Raw genomic sequence first — 23,135 nt, forward strand, 5'->3', positions numbered from 1 at the left:
ACATAGACTGTAAAAAGTATGCAATAAAGGCCAGGCGCAGTGGCTCACACCCGTAATCCCAGCACTTTGGGAGGCTGGGGCGGATGGATCACCTAAGGTCAGGAGTTTGAGACCAGCCTGGCCACATGATGAAACCCCTACTAAAAAAATTAGCTGGGGCCGGGCGCGGTGGCTCACGCTTGTAATCCCAGCACTTTGGGAGGCCGAGGCGGGCGGATCATGAGGTCAGGAGATCGAGACCACGGTGAAACTCCGTCTCTACTAAAAATACAAAAAAAATTAGCCGGGCGTGGTGGCAGGCACCTGTAGTCCCAGCTAGTCGGAGAGGCTGAGGCAGGAGAATGGCGTGAACCCGGGAGGCGGAGCTTGCAGTGAGCCGAGATTGAGCCACTGCACTCCAGCCTGGGCGACAAGAGCAAGACTCTGTCTCAAAAAAATAAATAATAAATAATAAAAAATAAAAAATAAATAAATAAATAAATAAATAAATAAATAAATAAAATTAGCTGGGCGTGGTGGCATGCGCCTGTAATCCTAACTACTCAGGAGGCTGAGGCAGGAGAATCACTTGAACCCAGGGGGCGGAGGTTGCAGTGAGCCAAGATCGCGCCACTGCACTCCAGCCTGGGCAACAAGAGCAACACTCCATCTCAAAAAGAAAAAAAAAAGGTATGCAATAAGTGAACTGCGGGGCAGCCACTAAAATAAACAAAGAGGTATGGCTAATAAGACAATAGTAGAAATAATATGGAGTGCTAAAAATTACTAAATCAAGGCGCCAAGAAAAAGAAAAAAAAAGAACAGATAAGACAAATAGAAAACAAATATCAATATGGTATAAATTCAACCACATTAATAATTATGTTAAATGCAAATTATCTAAATCCCATTATCAGCTTGGATTTAAAAACAAACAAAAATCCAACTATATCTTGTTTAAAAGAATCCCATGTTAACTATGAAAATAGATGATAAATAAAAAATGGAAAATATATCTCAGATAAAATTAAGCATAAGGAAGCTCTAAGTGTAATCTGATTATTGATACATTAATATCAAACAAGGTACTCTAGAGCAAGGACTAAGAGGAACATTTCTTAATGATAAAGTGGTTAATCCATCAAGATAACATAAAAATTCTAAATGTGTGTACCTAACACCTTAATTTGGAAATCTGTAATCTAGAAATTGACAAACTTTTTTTTTTATTTTTATTTTTATTTTTTAGGAGGAGTTTTGCTCTTATTGCCCAGGCTGGAGTACAATGGCACAATCTCGGCTCACTGCGACTTCTACCTCCCAGGTTCAGGCGATTCTCCAGCCTCAGCTTCCCGAGTAGCTGGGATTACAGACGCCTGCCACCATGCCCAGCTAATTTTTGGTTTTTTTAGTAGAAACGGGGTTTCACCATGTTGGCCAGGCTGGTCTCAAACTCCTAACCTCATGATCTGCCCACCTCAGCCTCCCATAGTGCTGAGATTACAGGCATGAGCCACCGCGCCCGGCTGACAGAACTTTTTAAAAAGAAATAGGTAAATCATATTTAGAGTTGGAGATTAACACCCTTCTCTCTGTAAAAAATAAAACTAAAAATTAATAACACAGAAGATCTAAACAACACTTGACAAACTGGACTTGTATTTACAGAAAACAACATCCAATAAAAATAATACAAAACATTGAAGTGCAAATAAAACATTAACAAAAGAGATCACACGCAGAGTACAAAACAGATACAAATCGGCCCAGCGCGGTGGCTCACACCTATAATCCCAGCACTTTGGGAGGCCAAGGTGGGCGGATCACGAGGTCAGGAGATTGAGACCATCCTGGCTAACACGGTGAAACCCCGTCTCTACTAAAAATACAAAAAATTAGCCCAGCGTGGTGGTGGGTGCCTGTAGTCCCAGCTACTCGGGAGGCTGAGGCTGGAGAATGGCGTGAACCCGGGAGATGGAGCTTGCAGTGAGCCGAGATCGCGCCACTGCACTCCAGCCTAGGCGCTAGAGCGAGACTCCATCTCAAAAAACAAAAAAAACAAAACAAACAAAAAAAAAAACCAGATACAAATCTAAAAGGTTTAAATCACAGAGTATTTTCTCTGGCTACAAAGAAAAGTCCCATACCATTTGACCCAGCCATCCCATTACTGGGTATATACCCAAAGGACTATAAATCATGCTGCTATAAAGACACATGCACATGTATGTTTATTGTGGCACTATTCACAATAGCAAAGAGTTGGAACCAACCCAAAAGTCCAACAACGATAGACTGGATTAAGAAAATGTGGCACATATACACCATGGAATACTATGCAGCCATAAAAAATGATGAGTTCATGTCCTTTGTAGGGACATGGATGAAACTGGAAAACATCACTCTCAGTAAACTGTCACAAGGACAAAAAACCAAACACTGCATGTTCTCACTCATAGGTGGGAATTGAACAATGAGAACTCATGGACACAGGAAGGGGAACATCACACTCCGGGGACTGTTGTGGGGTGGGGGGAGGGGGGAGGGACAGCATTAGGAGATATACCTAACGCTAAATGACGAGTTAATGGGTGCAGCAAAACAACATGGCACATGGATACACACGTAACAAACCTGCACATTGTGCACATGTACCCTAAAACCTAAAGTATAATAATAATAAAAAAAAAGAAAAGTCCCATACAAAGTTACCAAATATTTGAAATCAGATAAACAAATTCCCAAAATAAACAAAGGCTCAAAGAAGAAATCACAATGAAAATTAAAAATCATTCTGAAGTATATGAAAAGAGAAAAGCATATCAAAAATAGTAAAATGCAGCTAAAGCAACACCTTAAGTGCACTATTTCACAAACAAAACGAATTTGAGATGACTGATCTAAGTTTAAGAAGCTAGAAAAAGGGCAAATTAAACTAAGAAAGAAAGCGCTAATATCAATGCAACAGAAAACAGACACACAATACTGAAAAAGCAGTGAAACAAAACTGTCTTGAACAAATCAATAAAACTGATACCTCTCACTAAACTGATCAAGATTTATATTGTGAATTATGAAAAATAAAAAAACATAGCCACAGACTCCACATTAATTGAAAGAATATTAAGCTAATAAATTCTTTAAGAAATAAAACTCCTTTGAAAGACATGAATTACCAAAAATGACTCAAGAAAAGATTTTTTTGATCTATATTGTTCTGTATCTATGAAAGAAATTTAATTTGGGAAACAAAAAGTGTATGAATTTAAAAGAATAAATAGTCATTGTCTATAGATAATGTGAATATATAAGAAAAGCTGATCTTAAAGGATACTAAGGACTTCCAAAAGGAGAAAGATAGTTTTTTCTTTTTTCCAAGAAATGATACGAAAACAACTGAATAGTCACACGGAAAAAAAAAATGAACTTCAACTTTTACCTCATACCATACGCAAAAATTAAATCAGTTTTGGCCAAGTGCAGTGGTTCATGCCTGTAATCTGTGCACTCCGGGAAGAGGGCGGATCGCCTGAGGTTAGGAGTTCGAGACCAGCCTGACCAACATGGAGAAACCCCGTCTCTACCAAAATTACAAAATTAGCCAGGCGTGGTGGCACATGCCTGTAATCCCAGCTACTCAGGAGGCTGAGGCAGGAGAATCGCTTGAACACGGGAGGCGAAGGTTGCGGTGAGCTGAGATTGCACCACTGCACTCCAGCCTCGGCAACCAGAGTGAAACTCCGTCTCAAAAAAATAAAAAAAAAAAAAAAAGTAAACCATTTTTTAATCTAAAAGCTAACACTATAAACTTCTAAATAGAAATACAGGATAAACTTTCTTAGAACAAAAAAAGCAGAAACCATTTAAAAAAAACCTAGAATTCATGAAAATGTAACACTTCTACTCTACAAAACAAAACAAAACAAAAAAAGGCATGAAAAGGAATGAAAAATCAAGACATATATTGAAGAAGAAATCTACGTAATTCGGGCCAGGCATGGTGGCTCACGCCTGTAATCTAAGCACTTTGGGAGGCCAAGAAGGGCAGATCACCTGCGGTCAGGAGTTTGAGACCATCCTGGCCAACATTGCAAAACCCCCGTCTCTACTAAAAACACAAAAATTAGCCAGGTGTGGTGGCGGGCGCCTGTAATCCCAGCTACTCGGGAGGCTGAGGCAGGAGAATCCCTTGAACCCGGGAGGCAGAGGTTGCAGTGAGCCAAGATCACGCCATTGCAGCCTAGGGACAGAGTGAGACTCCATCTCAAAAAAAAAAAAAAAATTTATATATATATATATATATATATACACATACACACATTTATATATATATATATACACACACATTTATATATATATATATATATATATATATATATATATATATAATTCTGACAAAACACTTGTATCTGGAATATAAAAAAGAATGCCACAACAATTACATGAGGACATATGACCCAAATTTTCAAAGGAGCAAAATATTTGAACAGTTCACAAAAAGATGTATGAATGTCCTCAAAAGTAAAAACTAAAACACAAGGAGACACTAGTTTCTATATACTACTATACACTAGAATATAGCTCAACGCTGGAAGCAACACAAATATCCATCAACTGGGAATGGACAAAAAATTGTGCTACATCCACACAACAAAATGTCAATTCAAGGACGGAGGAGTCAAGCACAAAATACACGGTGTATGTATTACTTTCTACTCTTGCTAGATGATGAATTACCACAAACGTGGTAGCTTAAAACGACACAAATTCGTTAATTTGTAGTTTTGTAGGTTACAAGTCTGACACAGGTCTCACTGGGCTAAAATGAAGGTGTAAACAGGTGTAATCATTCCTCTCTGGGCCAGGCACAGTGTCTCACACCTGTAATCCCACTTTGGGAGGCTGAGGCAAGAGGACTGCTTGAGCCCACGAGGTCAAAGCTGGAGTGAGCTGTGATTGTGTCACTGTACTCCAGCCTGAGTGACAGAATGAGACTCCATCTCAAAAAACAAAAAGAAAAAAAAATCCTCTCCAGAGGCTCCTAAAAGAGAGTAGTTTCTTTTGACCTTTCTAGACTCTAGAGGCACCAGCATTCCCTCGGCTCAGGGCCTCGTCCTCCATCATCCAAGCCAAGAAGTGTGTGCATCTGACCATTCTTCAGCAGTAATTAGTCCTATCGCCCTCTCACTACAGATTTTAAGGATCTGTATGATGAGATTAGACTTCTGGCATGATTCAGTACATAATACTATAAAATTCTGAATTTAACATAAAGAAATAGCACATTTGTACTCAATTCAGAACACTCTGGGTTATAGGTGACCTTGTTGGTTTAAATGAGGATTACCTTGGCATCACTCTCTGCATCAAGGCTCTTAATCTCATGTGTAAAATCCCTTTGCCATGGAAGGTTTAAATACCTACAGGTTCTGGGAATTAGAGTATGGATGTCTTAGAGGGATCTTTATTCTCCCAACCACAAAATGGAATGGACTTCCATTCATATGAAATTTCTCAAGAAGCAAAACTAACCTGCAGTGTTAGAAAGCAAATTAGTGGTTTCCTGGGATGGGCATGCCAAAGGGGACTAACTGCAACTGGGAACAAGGGAACTTTTCCAGTTTTATACATGATCTTCGTCTTAAATTGTGGTAGTTGCACAGGTATATACATTTGTATATTATTCCAATACACTTCAAATGAATGCATTTTATCATATGTAAAGTATAGCTCAATGAGGTTTGTTTGAAGATCATAAATACTATCCTTGTTAAGTATTTTATTTTAGTTGTTTCCCCCCACCCCCAAGGCTAATAGGTTTGCTCACAGGTAGGTTGGAAAACTGTGAGGCTATCTCATGTATCTTAAGGTCCCACCACGGTAGTTTTCAGTAAAACAATCTACATGGAAAACTGGATAGTTTTTAGAACATTATAAAAACAAAAAATAAAAAGAAAAGAAAAAAAAAAAACAAAAAACCTGCTGCAAATTCCACTGTATTTTTTTTTTTTTTTTAAGACAGTCTTGCTCTGTTGCCCAGGCTGGAGTGCAGTGGCACAATCTTGGCTCACTGCAACCTCCACCCTCCTGGGTTCAAGCCATTCTCCTACCTCAGCCTCCCCAGTGGCTGGGATTACAGGTGCGAACCACTACGCCCAGCTAATTTTTGTATTTTTAGTAGACACAGGGTTTCACCATGTTGGCCAGGCTGGTCTCGAACTCCTGACCTCATGATCCGCCCGCCTCGGCCTCCCAGTGTGCTGGGATTACCGGCGTGAGCCACCACGTCTGGCCAATATAGGAATTTAAAACAAGACTACAGGGCCGGGCGCGGTGGCTCACACCTGTAATCCCAGCACTTTGGGAGGCCGAGGCGGGCGGATCATGAGGTCAGGAGATCGAGATCATCCTGGCTAACACGGTGAAACCCCATCTCTACTTAAAATACAAAAAAATTAGCCAGGCAAGGTGGCGGGCGCCTGTAGTCCCAGCTACTCGGGAGGCTGAGGCAGGAGAATGGCATGAACCCTGGGGGGCAGAGCCTGCAGTGAGCCAAAATCGCGCCACTGCACTCCAGCCTGGGCGACAGTGAGACTCCAACTCAAAAAATAAAAAAAAAAAACAAGACTACAACTAACAGAAGAGCCATTCATCCCTATGGTATATTCCTAAATTTCATATTATATATTAGACCCTGAAAATCCTGTTGCTATGGTATTGCTCCCAGGAGACATTTCAGCAGCAGTAACCAGGAAGAGCTAAGAAGCTGACAGACCCGCATATAGATATGATTAGAAAATCATCTGTGGCGCTTTAGGGATTCTGGTTGAGCACCTCTAGATTAAAGAAAATTGGACACTACTAACAGCCTAAGGCTATATAAACCCAAGAAATTAACCTAACGTCCCCAGCCCCTCAAGTAATATTAAAGAGATATCATTCTTCTATAAACAATATAAATCAAGAAGAGAAACATCCATCCTGCGGGGCACATTAAACTACCGGGCCACTAAATGGACATATTTTCCCACCTCCAAAACTAAGCTATAATAAATACAATATGGTCTCTAAAATTATTAGCATTCAAAGAGCCTCAATGTAGAGGTACCCTATTAAAAGTTTTAATTCTACTAAAATGTAAAAAGAACAAGAAGAATTTTTTATTTTTAATTCCTGCAGTGATAAAGACAGTTTTTACTTATGTGGAACTCAGTTGGATTTTCTCAATGGGTAAAAAAAAGAGAGAGAGAAATCAGTTTCTACCATAGGTTTAAAAAGCTGAGTCTGATTCTCCTGCTGCTGAGGAAAGTAAATAGCTCACTTCCAATACTGAAAGCAGTAGCTACTTGAAATTATATCAATTCTCTAATGCTAAAAAGATTATCTTAAAAATTTTAAGTAAATTACCACTTACAGCACAACTGGAGTATACATTTTATAAAATAAGGACCCTCTATTTTAAAATGAAGCACATTCAATGCTGTTGTGAGAACTGTATGATTTATTTAAAAGAAATACTATAGAAAAGTCAATATATATAATTTATACACATATAAATGACAAGCTTGATCAAAATAACTACTTGAAAAATCAAGACACAAAATTCTCATCACATTTTCAGCAGCATGAGTTTTTATATCCATTCTCTCTTCTTTCTTAAAATAAGCACCAAATTTATAGTAGCCCTTTGAAGCACTAAAGATAAGTCAGTGTGCAAAAATCAGGTAGGAAAAGAAAAAAGTCATCCAAGTAAATAATTATAATCAGCGTTAAGTGTTATGAAGTACCAGCTCCTACGAAAGTCCTAAGTAAGTAATGTCCCTGCTGCCACCTGATGCACGGGGCTTAGCAAAGACTAATGATAGCCACTGTTTCCAAGTGAAGCGATGCTGGCCCCTGAGTTTCAAGACACTAGTTTTGCATCTTCATAAGGATGCTACGTTTTTTGCAGTAAAATTTAGGATGTCTATTTGTTTAAAAATTTTTTAAGCTATATTAATAGGTCAAGGTCGTTAATACCACCACATTAATGCATTTAACCTCATAGTTTAATTTAACTTAATATAAAGTAGTGGTGAAGAGCAAGGTTAGAGAGCTCGATTTGCATGTAACCCTGAGCACATTACTTAAACCAATAAAGAGTGGGGAAAATGGAGCAAGAGGGAACAAAATAATAGTACTTTCTCAAGAAGCTCAAATAACAAAGTAAATTAAAGAGCTGTTGGAAGCCTTGTTTAGCTGCTTTGCAAACCATGTAAGTAGAAGTATCCAGTCGGGCGTGGCGGCTCACTCCTGTAACCCCAGCACTTTGGGAGGCCAAGACGGACGGATCATGACGTCAGGAGATCAAGACCATCCTGGCTACCACAGTGAAACCCTGTCTCTACCAAAAATACAAAAAATTAGCTAAGCATGGTGACCGGCGCCTGTAGTCCCAGCTATTCAGGAGGCCAAGGCAGGAGAATGGCGTGAACCTAGGAGGCGGAGCTTGCAGTGAGCCAAGATCGCGCCACCGCACTCCAGTCTGGGCGACAGAGCGAGACTCCGTCTCAAAAAAAAAAAAAAAAAAAAAAAGTATCCAGTTGGCAGCAAGAAAGAAGAATCAAATAATGTCCAGAACAATCTTCACTGAGTCCATAGTTCCCATTCTGCTTCCAATTCCAGGATTACTTACACTGGGTTTGATGGGATACTTTCCAATAAATTCTTTTTCATCAAGCTCTCAATTATTTTTTATTGTTTGAAACTCAGTCGTAAATCATAAAATATGTCTATAAAGAGCTAAAACATTCTAGCCCAGGCGTGGTGGTTCACACCTGTAATCCACGCACTTTGGGAGACTGAGGAGGGTAGATCACCTGAGGTCAGGAGTTCAAGACCAGCCTGGCCAACATGGTGAACACCACATCGCTACTAAAAATACAAAAATTAGCCAAGCATGGTAGTGCATACCTGAGGTCCCAGCTCCTTGGGAGGCTGAGGTACGAGGACTGCTTGAGCCCAGAGGATGGAGGTTGTAGTGAGTCGAGATCATGCCACTGCACTTGAGCCTAGGTGACAGAGTAAAACTCTGTCTCAAAAAAAATAATAACAAAGATCTAAAACATTCTCTCGAAATGTAAAAAAATTAATACGTATTAAGTACTAAAAGCCAGTTAATCTTAGATACACAAATGTACACAAACACACCTAGGTTTGTTGTGTTTCTGTTTTGGAAATTTGGTAAATGCTTAACACCATAATTTTCCATTTGTTATAGTCTAATTTGTTTTCCTGTTTCTCTGACTGTTTTGCCTATTATCTTAGATAACCCCTGTGCCAGTCCTTGACTCCTTGCTTTTCCATGTGTTTCTTTCAGCTAGTCTACATGCCCCTTAAGTTCTCTTTTCCCCAAAACCCGGACTGAAGAAAAGACTTCTACAAGCAGTCAGCAAACAGGTTATTTCCTACACACATCTCACATTTTTATTTACCTTATGAGCCAGTTAGGTTAATTCCACTTTTCAGTGAATCAAATGCAAGTAAAAGATTCTGAACTCAGCACTAAGAATGTCAAACCCTACATAAAGGGCAGTAATTGGCCAGGCGTGGTGGCTCACACCTGTAATCCTAGAACTTTGGGAGGCTGAAGCAGGTGGATCACCTGAGGTCAGGAGTTTGAGACCAGCCTGGCCAACTTGGTGAAACCCCATCTCTGCAAAAAAATATAAAAATTAGCCAGGCACGATGGTGGGTGCCTGTAATCCCAGCTACTCGGGAGGCTGATGCAGGAGGATCACTTGAACCTGGGAGGCAGAGGCTGCAGTGAGCCGAGATCATGCCACTGAACTTCCAGCTTGGGTGACAGAGTAAGACTCCGACTCAAAAAAAAAAAAACAATCTAAGACCCATCACCCAGTTAGGAATCAAGTATCAACAATAAGCACATGAAAATATTCTCATTTGTCACCAAGGAAATTCAAATTATAACCACAATGAGATACCACACACTCCCACTCAAATAGCTGAAACTAAAAAAGAACCAACAAATATTAAGTGTTGGTAAAAACACAGAGCAACTAGAACTCACAAACATTGCTAGCGAAAGAGCAGACTGGCACAACCACTTTGAGGAATGGTTATGACACTTTCTAAAGTTAAACATATATCTACCTCCTATTATCAATTTCATTTCTAATACATCAAAAAGACGTTAAGTGCTTTACAATGTTCACAGTAGTTTTATTCAGAATAGCCCAATGATGAAAACTCCACATCTGTCCAAAGAGTAAAACAGATAGTAGTAGTATTACATTTGTGCGTGTGTATCAATGAAAAAGAAACTACTGCTTGATACAATAAATGATGGGCCGGGCCCGGTGGCTCACGCTTGTAATCCCAGCACTTTGGGAGGCCGAGGCGGGCGGATCACGAGGTCAGGAGATCGAGACCACAGTGAAACCCCGTCTCTACTAAAAATACAAAAAATTAGCCGGGCGTGGTGGCGGGCGCCTGTAGTCCCAGCTACTCGGAGAGGCTGAGGCAGGAGAATGGCGTGAACCTGGGTGGCGGAGCTTGCAGTGAGCCGAGACTGCACCACTGCACTCCAGCCTGGGCGACAGAGCGAGACTCCGTCTCAAAAAAAAAATAAATAAATAAATAAATAAAAAAAAATAAATGATGAAGCACAGATTTACATGACCAGTCTCTAGTGAACATAGGTCAATACAGTGGTTACCTCTGGTGGGCAAGATACTGACTGGGAGAACGGACAAGGGAGCCTGCCTGCTGGAAGGCATGAAATGTTCCATGTCTCAATTTTGTTGGTAGTTACATGGGTGGATAGTATGTTTTAATTTTTAAAAAATCATAGGCACAACTAATTTATAGTAACAGAAATTAGAAAACTGATTGCCTAAGATGGAGAGAAGGAAAAACAAAATGGGGCCTGAGGAAATTTTCTGAGTGATGGAAATGTTCTAAATCTTGACTGGGGTGGGTTACATGGTCAGATAAAGCTGTTAAAACTCATCAAAACAGTACACTTAACATCTGTTCATTTTATTGAAAGTAAATCATACCTCAACTAAAAGAAAGTTTACTGAGTTATACATCTACAAGTGTGTACTTTGCCTTATGTAAATTACAGCACAATAAAAAATGGAAGAGCCCAAAATAAAACAGTCCACTAAGAAGAAATAACTTAAATATATAAAAGATGCTTGATCTTATTCAAAATAAAAAAAGAAATTAGAAAGACACTCAAGTAATATCTTCACTAGCAGATTATCAAAGAGCAAAACATTCGGTAACACCATGTTGGCAAGAACGTGGGCAGAGACACACTGAGAGCAGGAATGTAAACCAGTACAGCCTCTGTGAAGTCAGTCTGGCAGTCACTACCCTAATTATTTACAAATGCACATATCCTTTGACCCAGCAATTCCAATTATTTATTTATCATACAGATATCCTTTTATGCATAGGGAATGATCTATGTACCAAGGTTATTCACTCACCATTGCCACAGCCACAGACTGAGGCAACCTGAATATCCATCAATGAAGGGACCGGTTCAACGATGGAGTACCAATACAGTAAAATGTCTTGCAGCCACTTAAAAGAAAAAAAAAAAGAGGCCGGGCGTGGTGGCTCACGCTTGTAATCCCAGCACTTTGGGAGGCAAAGGCAGGCGGATCACTTGAGGCCAGGAGTTCGAGACCAGCCCTGCCAACATGGGGAAACCCCGTCTCTACTCAAAATACAAAAAAATTAGCCAGGCATGGTGGCGGGCACCTGTAATCCCAGCTACTCGGGAAGCTGAGGCAGGAGAATCACATGAAACCAGGAGGTGGAGGCTGCAGTGAGCAGAGATCATGCCATTACCATCCAGCCTGGGCAATAAGAGCAAAAACTCCGTCTGAAAAAAAAAAAAAATCTGAAAAAAAAAAAAAAAAAAAGAAAGCTCTTTGTGTAGATGTGAGAAGATGTAAAATACATAAGGTAAAAACAGCAAAACACATCAAAGTGAAGGCCGGGCACGGTGGCTCACGCCTGTAATCCCAGCACTCTGGGAGGCCGAGGCAGGCGGATCACAAGGTCAGGAGATCGAGACCATCCTGGCTAACACAGTGAAACCCCATTTCTACTAAAAATACAAAAAATTAGAGGGGCGTGGTGGCTGATGCCTGTAGTCCTAGCTACTCGGGAGGCTGAGGCAGGAGAATGGCATGAACCTGGGAGGCGGAGCTTGCAGTGAGCCAAGATCGTGCCATCAGCCGGGGTGACAGAGGGACACTCCATCTCAAAAAAACAAAACAAACAAAAAAACACATCAAAGTGACTAGTACCCTAACATTTGTATTTAAAACAATATTGGGGAGAGGGTGTGAAGTATACACTTAATTACTTTTATATATATAAAATATCTGGAATGATACAAAGAAAACTGATGACAGTGGTTAGCTCTAGGAAAGTAACTTGGTGGCTAGGGGTAGGGGAGAGAATACTTATGAATTTTGAACAACGTGAATATATTACCTAGCCAACAAATCTTTTCTGAAGCAGTAATCAGCTTCAATTCATATGTATCACTTTCTATACACATAGGTATACACATAAATACGCAAAATGTATCAATAGTTTACATCTGTTATTATAATTAAACAGTAAAAACTCAGTACTTCTTGGCCAAGCACAAAAAAGAATATATACCTTTACTCACCTCAAATATATTCCTAATATGTTCCTGAAAAGGAAATATTTTTCTTCGACCAGAGAATTATTAGCAACAATCAACAATAGAGAAAGCCCAGCAGATTATACGCCCTTCTTAACACCAACCTTGCACATGCATACGCTCAGCAACATATCGTAAAACAACATAACATTTCAAAATTCTTGTTCCAGAGCTGAGTAAAATTCATTATTGTGGCTTGGTTAGGACTCCCTGACTTGACATTAAAAACTGTTCATGTTTACAACTACCACAATGTTTGCTATCGGAGTATTCCCTCCTGCAAAGACCTTCGAATGGTCCCTAAATCACTAAAACTTAAATGGCTTAATTTACACATCACTCCCTATTTTCAGTCACTTTTTTTTTTGAGATGGAGTCTTGCCTGTTGCCCAGGCTGGAGTGCAGCGGCGCAATGTTGGCTCACTACAACCTCCATCTCCCGGGTTCAAGCGATTCTCCTGCCTCAGCCTCCTGAGTAGCTGGGATTACAAGCGCCTGCCACCACACCTGGCTAATTTTTGTATTTTAGTAGAGACGGGGTTTCCCCATCTTGGCCAGGCTGGTCTCTAACTCCTAACCTCATGATCCACTCGCCTCGGCCTTCCAAAGTGCTGGGATTACAGGCGTGATCCACTGCGCCCAGCCTACTTCTAAATTTTTGAAGAAACAAATTGAAAAAGATTATACAAATAAATGGAAAGATGTCTCATGTTCACGAACTGAAAGAATATTGTTAAAATGTCCATACTACCCAAAGTTATCTGCAGAGTCAATGAAATCTCTATCAAAATTTCAGTGACATTCTTCACATCTTCTGGAGCTGGGCTGAATAAAAATTATGAACTACAAGACTATGGTATCCCTAAAAATTTCAAATACTCTACAGCATTGTAGGAAAAAAATGTATATTTACTTTAAAATATTTTTAAACATATTTTCGAGTTTGTTGAAGTTTTTTAAATTTTTTTACCGTGGCAAATAAATGTATGATAGCACTACATTTTAGTTAACTTTAATGCCTTCCTTCTTTTTCGTGTCTAAAAATTTGTTATGGGTTCTAGCTAACACAATAAGAAAAGGCATAGAATGGGAAGGAAGAAATAAAACTATCTTTGTTCACAGATGACATGATTGTCTACACAGAAAATCTGAAAGAACTGACAAAAAAAAACTCCAGGAACTAATAAGCAATTACAGTAAGCTTGCAGCATACAAGGTTAATATACAAAAGTCAATCACTTTCCAATTTGAAGTGAAAAACACAAAACCATTTATATTACTTAGGCACAAATCTAACATGGGTAAGATTTATATGAAGAAAGTCTGATGAAATAAATCAAAGAACTAAATAAATGGAGAAATACTCCATTTTCTTGGATAGAAGACTCAATACTGTCAAGATGTCATTTCTTCCCAACTTGATCTACAAATTCCACACAATCTCAATCAAAATCTCAGCAAATTTTGTGGATATCAACAAACTTAAGTTTATATGAAGTTTTTTTGAAGGAGAGAACAAAGTGAAAGGATTTGCCCTACTTGACCTCAAGACTTCCTAAAAAGCTACAGTTATCAAGACAATATGGTATTAGTGAAAGAACAAAGAGATCAGTGGGAAAAAATAGCCCAGAATACATCTGTACATAGAAAACTGATCTCTGACAAAGTAACAAAGACAATACAATGGAGCAAAGACAGTCTATTCAACAAAGAGTGCTGGAACAACTAAACATCCACATGCAAAAAACCAATCTAGACTCAGCCCTCACACTCTTCACAAAAACTAACTCAAAACAGATCACAGAGCCAGGTTCAGTGGCTCACACCTGTAATCCCACCACTTTGGGAGGCTGAGTAAGAGGATCACTTGAGGCCAGGAATTCAAGACCAGCCTAGGCAACATGGCAAAAGCCTATCTCTACAAAAAATTAGCTGGACATGGTGGTATGCCCCTGTAGACCCACCTACTCAGGAGGCTGAGGCGGGAGGATTGCTCGAGCCTGGGAGGCGGAGGTTGCAGGAAGCCAAGATAACCTCACTGCACTCCAGCCTGGGCAACAGAGCCACACCCTGTCCAAAAAAAATGGATCATAGGGCAGGTACAGTGGGTCACACCTGTAATCCCAGCACTTTGGGAGGCCAAGGCAGGTGGATTGGCTGAGCTCAGGAGTTTGAAACCAGCTTGGGCAACATGGTGAAACTCCCATCTCTAAAAATAATAACAATAACAATAATAATGAGATAAATAAAATACAATAAAGGAAAAATATATTAAAAACTCACCAATAGGGAAACATACAACCCTATTTTAAAAATAGGCCCAGAATATCAAACAGAGACTTTATTCAAAGAACACATACATACGTAAATATGCATGTGAAAAGATGTTCCACATCATATACTGAGATGGTTTGGCTTTGTGTTACCATTCAAATCTCATCTTGTAATCCCCAGGTGTTGAGGGAAGGGCCTCATGGGAGGTGAATGGATCATGGGGGCAGCTTCCCCCATGCTGTTCTGATGATAGTGAGTTCTCACAAAATCTGATGGTTTTATATGGGGCTCTTCCTCCTTCTCTTCCTTCACACTTTCTTGCCTGCTGCCACGTTAGAAGTGCCTGCTTCCCCTTCTGCCATGATTGTAAGTTTCCTGAGGCCTCCCCAGCCATGCAAAACTGGGAGTCAACTAAACCTCTTTTCTATATAAATTACCCAGTTTTGGGCTGTTCTTTATAGCAGTGTGAGAATGGACTTACTACATACACCATCAGGGGATTCCAAATTTAAACAATAATGAAATATCACTATACACCTATTAGAATGGTCAAAACCTGGAACACCGAAAACACCAAATGCTGGTGAAGATGTGAAGCAAGAGGACTCTCATTCATTGCTGGTGGAATTGCAAAATAGTACAGCCACTTTGGAAGACTTTAACGCTTTCTTACTAAAGTTTAACGCTTTCTTACTAAAACTAAACATACTCTTACCATATGATTTAGCAAACATTTCCTTGGTATCTACTCAATAAGTTTAATCTTATGTCCACACAAAAACCGGTACGTGGATGTTTATAATAGCTTTATCCATAATTGCCAAAACTTGGAAGTAATCGAGATGCCCTTCAGTAGGTCAAAGTTGATAAATAAACTTGGTACATGCAGACAATGGAATATTATTCTACACTAAAAAGAAATGAGCTATCAAACCATGAAAGGACATGGAGGAATCTTAAATACATATTACTACATGAAAGAAGTCAATCTAAAAAGGCTACATACTACATGATTCCAATTATATGACATTCTGGAAAAGGCAAAATTATGGAGGCAGCCAGAAGGTTGCCAGGAAGTGGGGGAAGGGATGAATAAGTGAAGCATAAAAAATGTTTAGAGCAGTGAAAATCCTCTCTACTATAAGGCAAGATGCAAATGTCATCACACAATCGGTCGAACACGCAGAACGTACAACACCAAGAGTGAACCCGAATGTAAACTATGGACTTTAGGTGATAATGATGTCAACTTAGGTTCATCAACTGTAACCAATGTACCACTCTGGTGCAGGATGTTGATAACTGGGGACACGAGGCAGAGGGTATGGGAAACCTCTGTGTTTTTCTCTCAATTTTATTGTGAACCTAAAACTGCTCTTTAAAAATTAAGTCTCTTAGGCCGGGTGCAGTGTATCCCAGCACTGGGAGCCTGTAATCCCAGCACTTTGGGAGGCCAAGGCAGGCGGATCACCTAAGGTTGGGAGTTAGAGACCAGCTTGACCAACATGGAAAAACCCCATCTCTACTAAAAATACAAAAATTAGCCTGGTGTGGTGGTGTATGCCTGTAATGCCAGCTAGCTACTCGGGAGGCTGAGACTCTTGAACACAGGAGGTGGAGGTTGCAGTGAGCCGAGATCATGCCATTGCAGTACAGCCTGGGCAACAAGAGCGAAACACCATCTCAAAAAAAACAAAAAAAATTAAGTATCTTAAAAAAGTGTTGTTATAGGACAAAAACTCCAATACAAGTTTTATAATTACTACTCTGGACTTTCAAATAATAAATGGGAAACAACCAAAAACCTTCAGCATCTTTTCAGTTAAGCTAAATTCTTCCATGTAATGAGATAAATATATAAACAATATAAATTAGGCCATGTTATATAATAGAAACTAGGATTCTGTCACAGGTAAATTAAAAATAATTTATGAATCTTTTTCTAATTAAAGTGTTCATTTAGGCACACAAAATTCTAAGAAATACATTACTACTTCAAGTTAAAAAGAATCAACATGGAAGAAAACACAGAAAAACTTTTTTTTTTTTTTTTTTTTGAGACGGAGTTTCGCTCTTGTTGCCCAGACTGGAGTGCAGTGGTGCAATCTGGGCTCACTGCAACCTCCGCCTCTCACGTTCAAGCAATTCTCCTGCCTCAGCCTCTTGAGTAGCTGGGATTACAGGCACCCGCCACCACACCCGGCTAATTTTTTTATTTTTAGTAAAGGCGGGGTTTCACCATATTAGCCAGGCTGGTCTTGAACTCCTGACCTGAGGTGATCCACCTGGGCCTGTGCTGGGATTACAGGCGTGAGCTACCACGCCCAGCCATGACCATTTTCTGAAGGCTCCAAATACAACATATTTCACAATCAGTTGTTACTGCTTCACTTGGTGTTCATGAAAGGATATGAACATACTGAACTTTACTCTCTCTACAAACCTGTGTACATTTAATGCTACAATAAACATACACTTTACAAAATAAGTATTAAAATAAAGTCAATCATTTCTGAATTACATTTACTTATTAAATCTAAAAGCTGCATTATTTGATTTACAATTATTTAAAGTATTCACTTCATTGAAATCTTTAGCCATTTTATGGTTTTCCATAATAGGAAAATACAGATTTGGAGAGAGGGAACAAATGTAGGCTCACCCTGTCTTTGCCTTACCAATCCAACTACCCTCTAGTCAGTCAATCATCTTAGACTAAGTGATTAACTTTTTTTCTTATTTTTAGGATTCTTGAATCCCTAAAGCTTGACCACATATTTACAAAAATGAAAACTTCCATTTCAGTCGTTAAGGTGGTAATAGTAATTACATTTTATTATTTTCTTAATGTTGTTCATTAATCAATATCGATAAAGTCGGAATTTATCACTTCAGTATGTTCCAACATCAGTGAAGACCAAATTCCATGGATACCAATTTCTTTAGATTTTAAATCTAGAATTTATACTTTTGTAATCATTAGCCTAAAGGAGAAATAAGTTATAATCACCTTGCAGCCACAAAAGTGGATAAATCTTTGAATTTTACAATTATCTCTGCTTTTCAAAAAGCACTATTTCATTATGTTAAGATTCACAGTTATAAAAATAATCAGATTTACATTTCAGTTACTATCACAAGGGTTCCGGGAAGACACTAAAGAGTCAAAGCTAAGAAAAGCATGATCATGGCAGATACACGGAATAAGAAACTATTCAAAATAATGCTATCATATTAGAACATTTTGTCAACTATGCACTACATGTATATTCGGGCAATGCTACTACAAAACCACTGTTATAACTGAAGCTTAATAGAGAAATGACAAAGACATCCAGTAATGGAGTGGTACAACTTTTCCAAAGGTAACACACAAGACAAACTGCACACATACCCATATAACTGTTTCCAAACACTAATCCCTCACTCTGCCTTCATTGGTCAAAACAGTCAGCAGCTCTAAAAGATATAAATGAGATGAACACCAAAAGTGCATGAGCACTGCCAACAAAAAGATGAGGAGATGAAGAGATCCATAATGACCACTTACTTAAATCCTTCCGCCTAATTCACTCCCTTTATCCCACCCAGTGGCTCTAAAATACTCCTTTTATCAGTAGTATCAGCATCACCTGGGAAACTGCTGAAAATGCACATTCTTAGGTCCTAGCCTGGGACCTGCTGAATCAGAAACTGGGGGGCAGGGTTGAGCAGTCTGTGTTTTAACAAGCCCTCCATGTGATTCTGATGCACACAAGTCTGAGAACCACTATTCCACTGTTCCACTGTTCCTAGTTAAGACTTTCATTTCTCACCTCTATCATGACAATAGCCTCCTGAAGCCCAATGCATTCTCCAGGTGCTGCCAGGATTATCTGATTACACTGCAGTCCCACTCAAATTCCTTCACTAGGTCCCTAAACTTTCCAAAGCTTTGGCTTATCCACAAGCCTCTCATGACCTGGGATCCTGTCATCACTACCTCCAACTCCCACACCAACTGTCCCACACACGAACACTTACCTCTAGACCTAACTCATAAATTACTATCCCTGGCGGTCTTTCCACTAATATTCCTCTTTTTTGGAATGTCCTTCTTCCCCCACCCCTCCACAACCTCGTATCTAGCAAATCTTTCAAGATTTGCTCTACACTCCACCTGGCCCAACACTGGGTTAATAACCCCTCCCCATGTGCTCCTAAAAACAGCCTGTACTATGCTTACCAGGCTCTTATTTCCTGTTGACGTGGCACAGTGCCTGGAGCGTAATAGGCACTCAATGAAACAGAATCGGGGCAGGGGAAAAAGGTCTTTCTCAAATTTACATTCTAAAGTCCTTGAAATCAATTGTTTTTGTTGTTGTTGTTTTGAGACAGGGTCTCACTGTGTCACTCACTGCAGTCTCCACTTCCCCAGCTCAAGCAATCTTCCTGCCTCTGCCGGCCAACTAGGTAGGAATACAGGAATGCACCACCATGCCCAGCTAAGTTTTGTATTTTTTGTTGAGACGAGGTCTCGCCATGTTGCCCAAGCTGGTCTCAAACTCCTGAGCTCAAGCGATCCACCCACCTCAGCCTCCCAAAGTGCTGGGATTGCATGCATGAGCCACCATGCCGAGCCAATGATCACGTCTTACCTGTCCCTGGATCCCTAGTCCTAACAATGCTGGCATGTAGCAAACACCTTTCTGAAGCCCACTGAGTGAATAACTGTGGTTCAAAAGCCTTAAGAAAAAACTACTATACAATCATGTTCTAGAAAATACTGATACCTTATAAAATCCAGGCACGGTGGCTCACGCCTGTAATCCCAGCACTTTGGAAGGCCGAGGCGAGCGGATCACCTGAGGTCAGGTGTTCAAGACACACCTGACCCATCTCTACTCAAAATACAAAATTAGCCAGGTGTGGTGGCACATGCCTGTAATCCCAGCTACTCGGGAGGCTGAGAGAGAACTGCTTGAACCTGGGAGGCAGAGGTTGCAATGAGCTGAGATCGCACCACTGCACTACAGCCTGAGCAACAAGAGTGAACCTCCGTCTCAATAAATACATACATACATAAAATCCATATGAAGAGACTACCTCCTGAATTAGAATAAAAGTTTGCTGTTAGCCGGGCGCAGTGGTTCACACCTGTAATCCCAGCACTTTGGGAGGCCGAGGAGGGTGGATCACGAGATCAGGAGATCGAGACCATCCTGGCTAACACGGTGAAACCCCATCTCTACTAAAAATACAAAAAAAAATTAACTGGGCATGGTGGCGGGCACCTGTAGTCCCAGCTACTCAGGAGGCTGAGGCAGGAGAATGGCGTGAACCCGGGAGGCGGAGCTTGCAGTGAGCCGAGATCACGCCACTGCACTCCAGCCTGGGCAACAGAGCCAGACTCCGTCTCAAAAAAAAAAAAAAAAAAAACCGTTTGCTGTGATTCCGATAAAAGAAATCCAGGGCTTTTTGGAGAAATGGCTGACTCTAGGGCTAGAAAAATACCAGATGAGTTTGGAGCAAATTGTTACGTCAGAAAGTAAGAAACTACTTAAAAAATCAAAGGACAGAGCATGTTGAAAGGGCACAGGAGGCCAGCCTGAAAGAGGTGCCAGTGGCAAAAGGTGCAACAACTGTAGCAGCAAATCAAGTAGTGGTAACATTAAATTATAACCCAAAGAATGGCCAGATGGGGTGGCTCACGCCTGTAATCCCAGCACTTTGGGAAGCCGAGGCAGGCGGACAGGTCAGGAGATTGAGACCATCCTAGCTAACGTGGTGAAACCCCGTCTCTACTAAAAATACAAAAAATTAGCCCAGCGTGGTGGTGGGTGCCTGTAGTCCCAGCTACTCGGGAGGCTGAAGCAAGAGAATCACTTGAACCCGGGAGGCAGAGGCTGCAGTGAGCCAAGATTGCGCCACTGCACTCCAGCCCAGGAGACAAAGCGAAACTCCCGTCTCAAAAAAAAAAAAAAAAAAAAATTATAACCCTTATAGCCCAAAGAACAAAAATATCCACAAGTCCACACTGAAATAAATCATGGAATGAGTGAATAATAAGTAAATAAACAGGAGAAAAGGAACAAATCTCCTGTAAAGAAAAAAAACCCAATTAATGCATGTAAAAAGGAATAAGGGAACTAGAAAAATCACACCATTAGAAAACGACAGTCATCGGCCAGATGCAGTGGCTCATGCCTCTAATCCCTGCATTTTGGGAGGCCAAGGCAGGAGGATCACATGAGCCCAGGAGCTGAAGGTTAGTGAGCCATGATCGTACCACTGCACTCCTGCCTGAGTGACAAGGCAAGACCCTCATCTCGAGAAAGAGAAGAGAAGACAAAAGAGAAAAGAGAAGAGGAGAGCCATAGTAAGTATTGCTCCAGATGAGATCCACTGATGAATGCTAAAACTATTGGACAAAACTTTCAAGGAAAAAAATGGCTATCTGCACAGCCTCAAAGCATCTCCCCAAAGTATTTCTTAATTACCACAGTGGTTTTAACGTATTTCTTTGGCCAGGTGCGGTGGCTCACACCTGTAATCCCAGCACTTTGGGAGGCAAAGAAGGGCGGATCACCTGAGGTCAGGAGTTCAAGACCAGCCTGACCAACACGGAGAAACCTCGTATCTACTAAAAACAAAAAAGAAAATACAAAATTAGCCCGGCGTGGTGCTGCATCTCTGTAATCCCAGCTACTCTGCAGTCAGAGGCAGGAGAATCACTTGAACCTGGGAGGCGGGGGTTGCAGTGAGCCGAGATCGCACCACTGCACTCCCGCCTGGGCAACACGAGCAAAACTCCATCTCAAACAAAACAAAACACCATATTGCTTAATTACCGTGGTGATTTTAACATATATCCACAAATTTTCCCATGCTTTTCCCTCTAGTACGTAGAACTTAACGTCCCTTTGCCTTGCATGAGGGCTAGATTAGTAGACTCACTTCTAATGAGCAGATTGAGAAGCGAGAAACAGTAATTTCAGAGCGAAGGAACTTGGCACATATTACCTTAACCAAGAGGTAAGATTAACATCACCAAGATTAACATATACCAATAAGTGTCCCCTGTTTGATACGATGTGATGAGACAGGCACATCAACTCTATGGTATTCTACCCATAACCTCAGTCTAATCATTACAAATATCAGACAAAACAGTACTCTTCAAAATTGTCCAGGTCATGAAAAAGGGGAAAGACTGAGAAGCTGTCACAAGTCAGAGGTGACTAAGAAGACAACTAAATGCAACACGAGAACCTGGATTGGCTATTGGAACAGAAAAAAAGACATTCGTGGAAAAAACTGGGGAAATCCAAATAACGCCTATAGTTTAGTATTATATCCATGTTCATTTCTTTTTTTTTTTTTTTTGAGACGGAGTCTCGCTGTCGCACAGGCTGGAGTACAGTGGCGCGATCTCGGCTCACCGCAAGCTCCATCCCCTGGGGTTCACGCCATTCTCCTGCCTCAGCCTCCACAGTAGCTGGGACTACAGGTGCCCGCCAACACGCCCGGCTAATTTTTTGTACTTTTAGTAGAGACGGGGTTTCACTGTGTTAGCCAGGATGGTCTCGATCTCCTGACCTCGTGATCCGCCCGCCTCGGCCTCCCAAAGTGCTGGGATTACAGGCGTGAGCCACCGCGCCCGGCCAATTATATCCATGTTCATTTCTTACGTTTGATAAATACACCATGGTTAGGTAAGACTGTAACACTGAGGAAGCAGAGTGAGGGTACACTGGAACTTTGTACTATCTTTGCAACTTTCCGTAAGTCTAAAATTATTTCAAAAGTTAATATTTTTAAATTATAATCAATTATACATTATTTAATCCAGATTAACACTCCAATGTTATCAAAGAAATTCTAATGACTTTTATATTACTGTGAAATCTTTAGAAATGTTGTCAAAATATATGAAAAAGGGACTAATCTGAAATTCAAAAATTACATCCACTAGCAACTTCATGAACTACTTATACCAATAGATTTTTCACGTGACTATTCTCAAATAAGCATCTAACTTATGTATCTCTTGGTTAAGGTTATTATGATGACAGGCCGGGTGCGGTGGCTCGCACCTGTAATCCCAGCACTTTCGGAGGCCAAGGCAGGCAGAACACGAGGTCAGGAGATTGAGACCATCCTAGCTAACACAGTGAAACCCCGT

At 40.5% G+C, this 23,135-nt stretch overlaps 1 protein-coding gene across 5 annotated transcripts in view; it reads right to left on the reverse strand.

The window, feature by feature from the left end:
• TBL1XR1 (TBL1X/Y related 1) overlaps positions 1-23,135 on the reverse strand; it is a 180,547-nt gene that overhangs the window by 134,890 nt on the left and 22,522 nt on the right. Inside the window, exon 1 of one of the 5 annotated variants that reach the window (XM_063621703.1) lies at positions 8,932-9,039. The exons of the other annotated variants lie outside the window; for them this stretch is intronic. The gene's annotated coding sequence lies outside the window, so the exon portion shown is untranslated. Of the gene's footprint in view, positions 1-8,931; positions 9,040-23,135 lie in introns of those variants that run through there. 5 annotated transcript variants of the gene reach the window in all.

This window comes from Symphalangus syndactylus, chromosome 17 (assembly GCF_028878055.3).
Source record: "Symphalangus syndactylus isolate Jambi chromosome 17, NHGRI_mSymSyn1-v2.1_pri, whole genome shotgun sequence".
Classification (NCBI taxonomy): Eukaryota; Metazoa; Chordata; class Mammalia; order Primates; family Hylobatidae; genus Symphalangus; species Symphalangus syndactylus.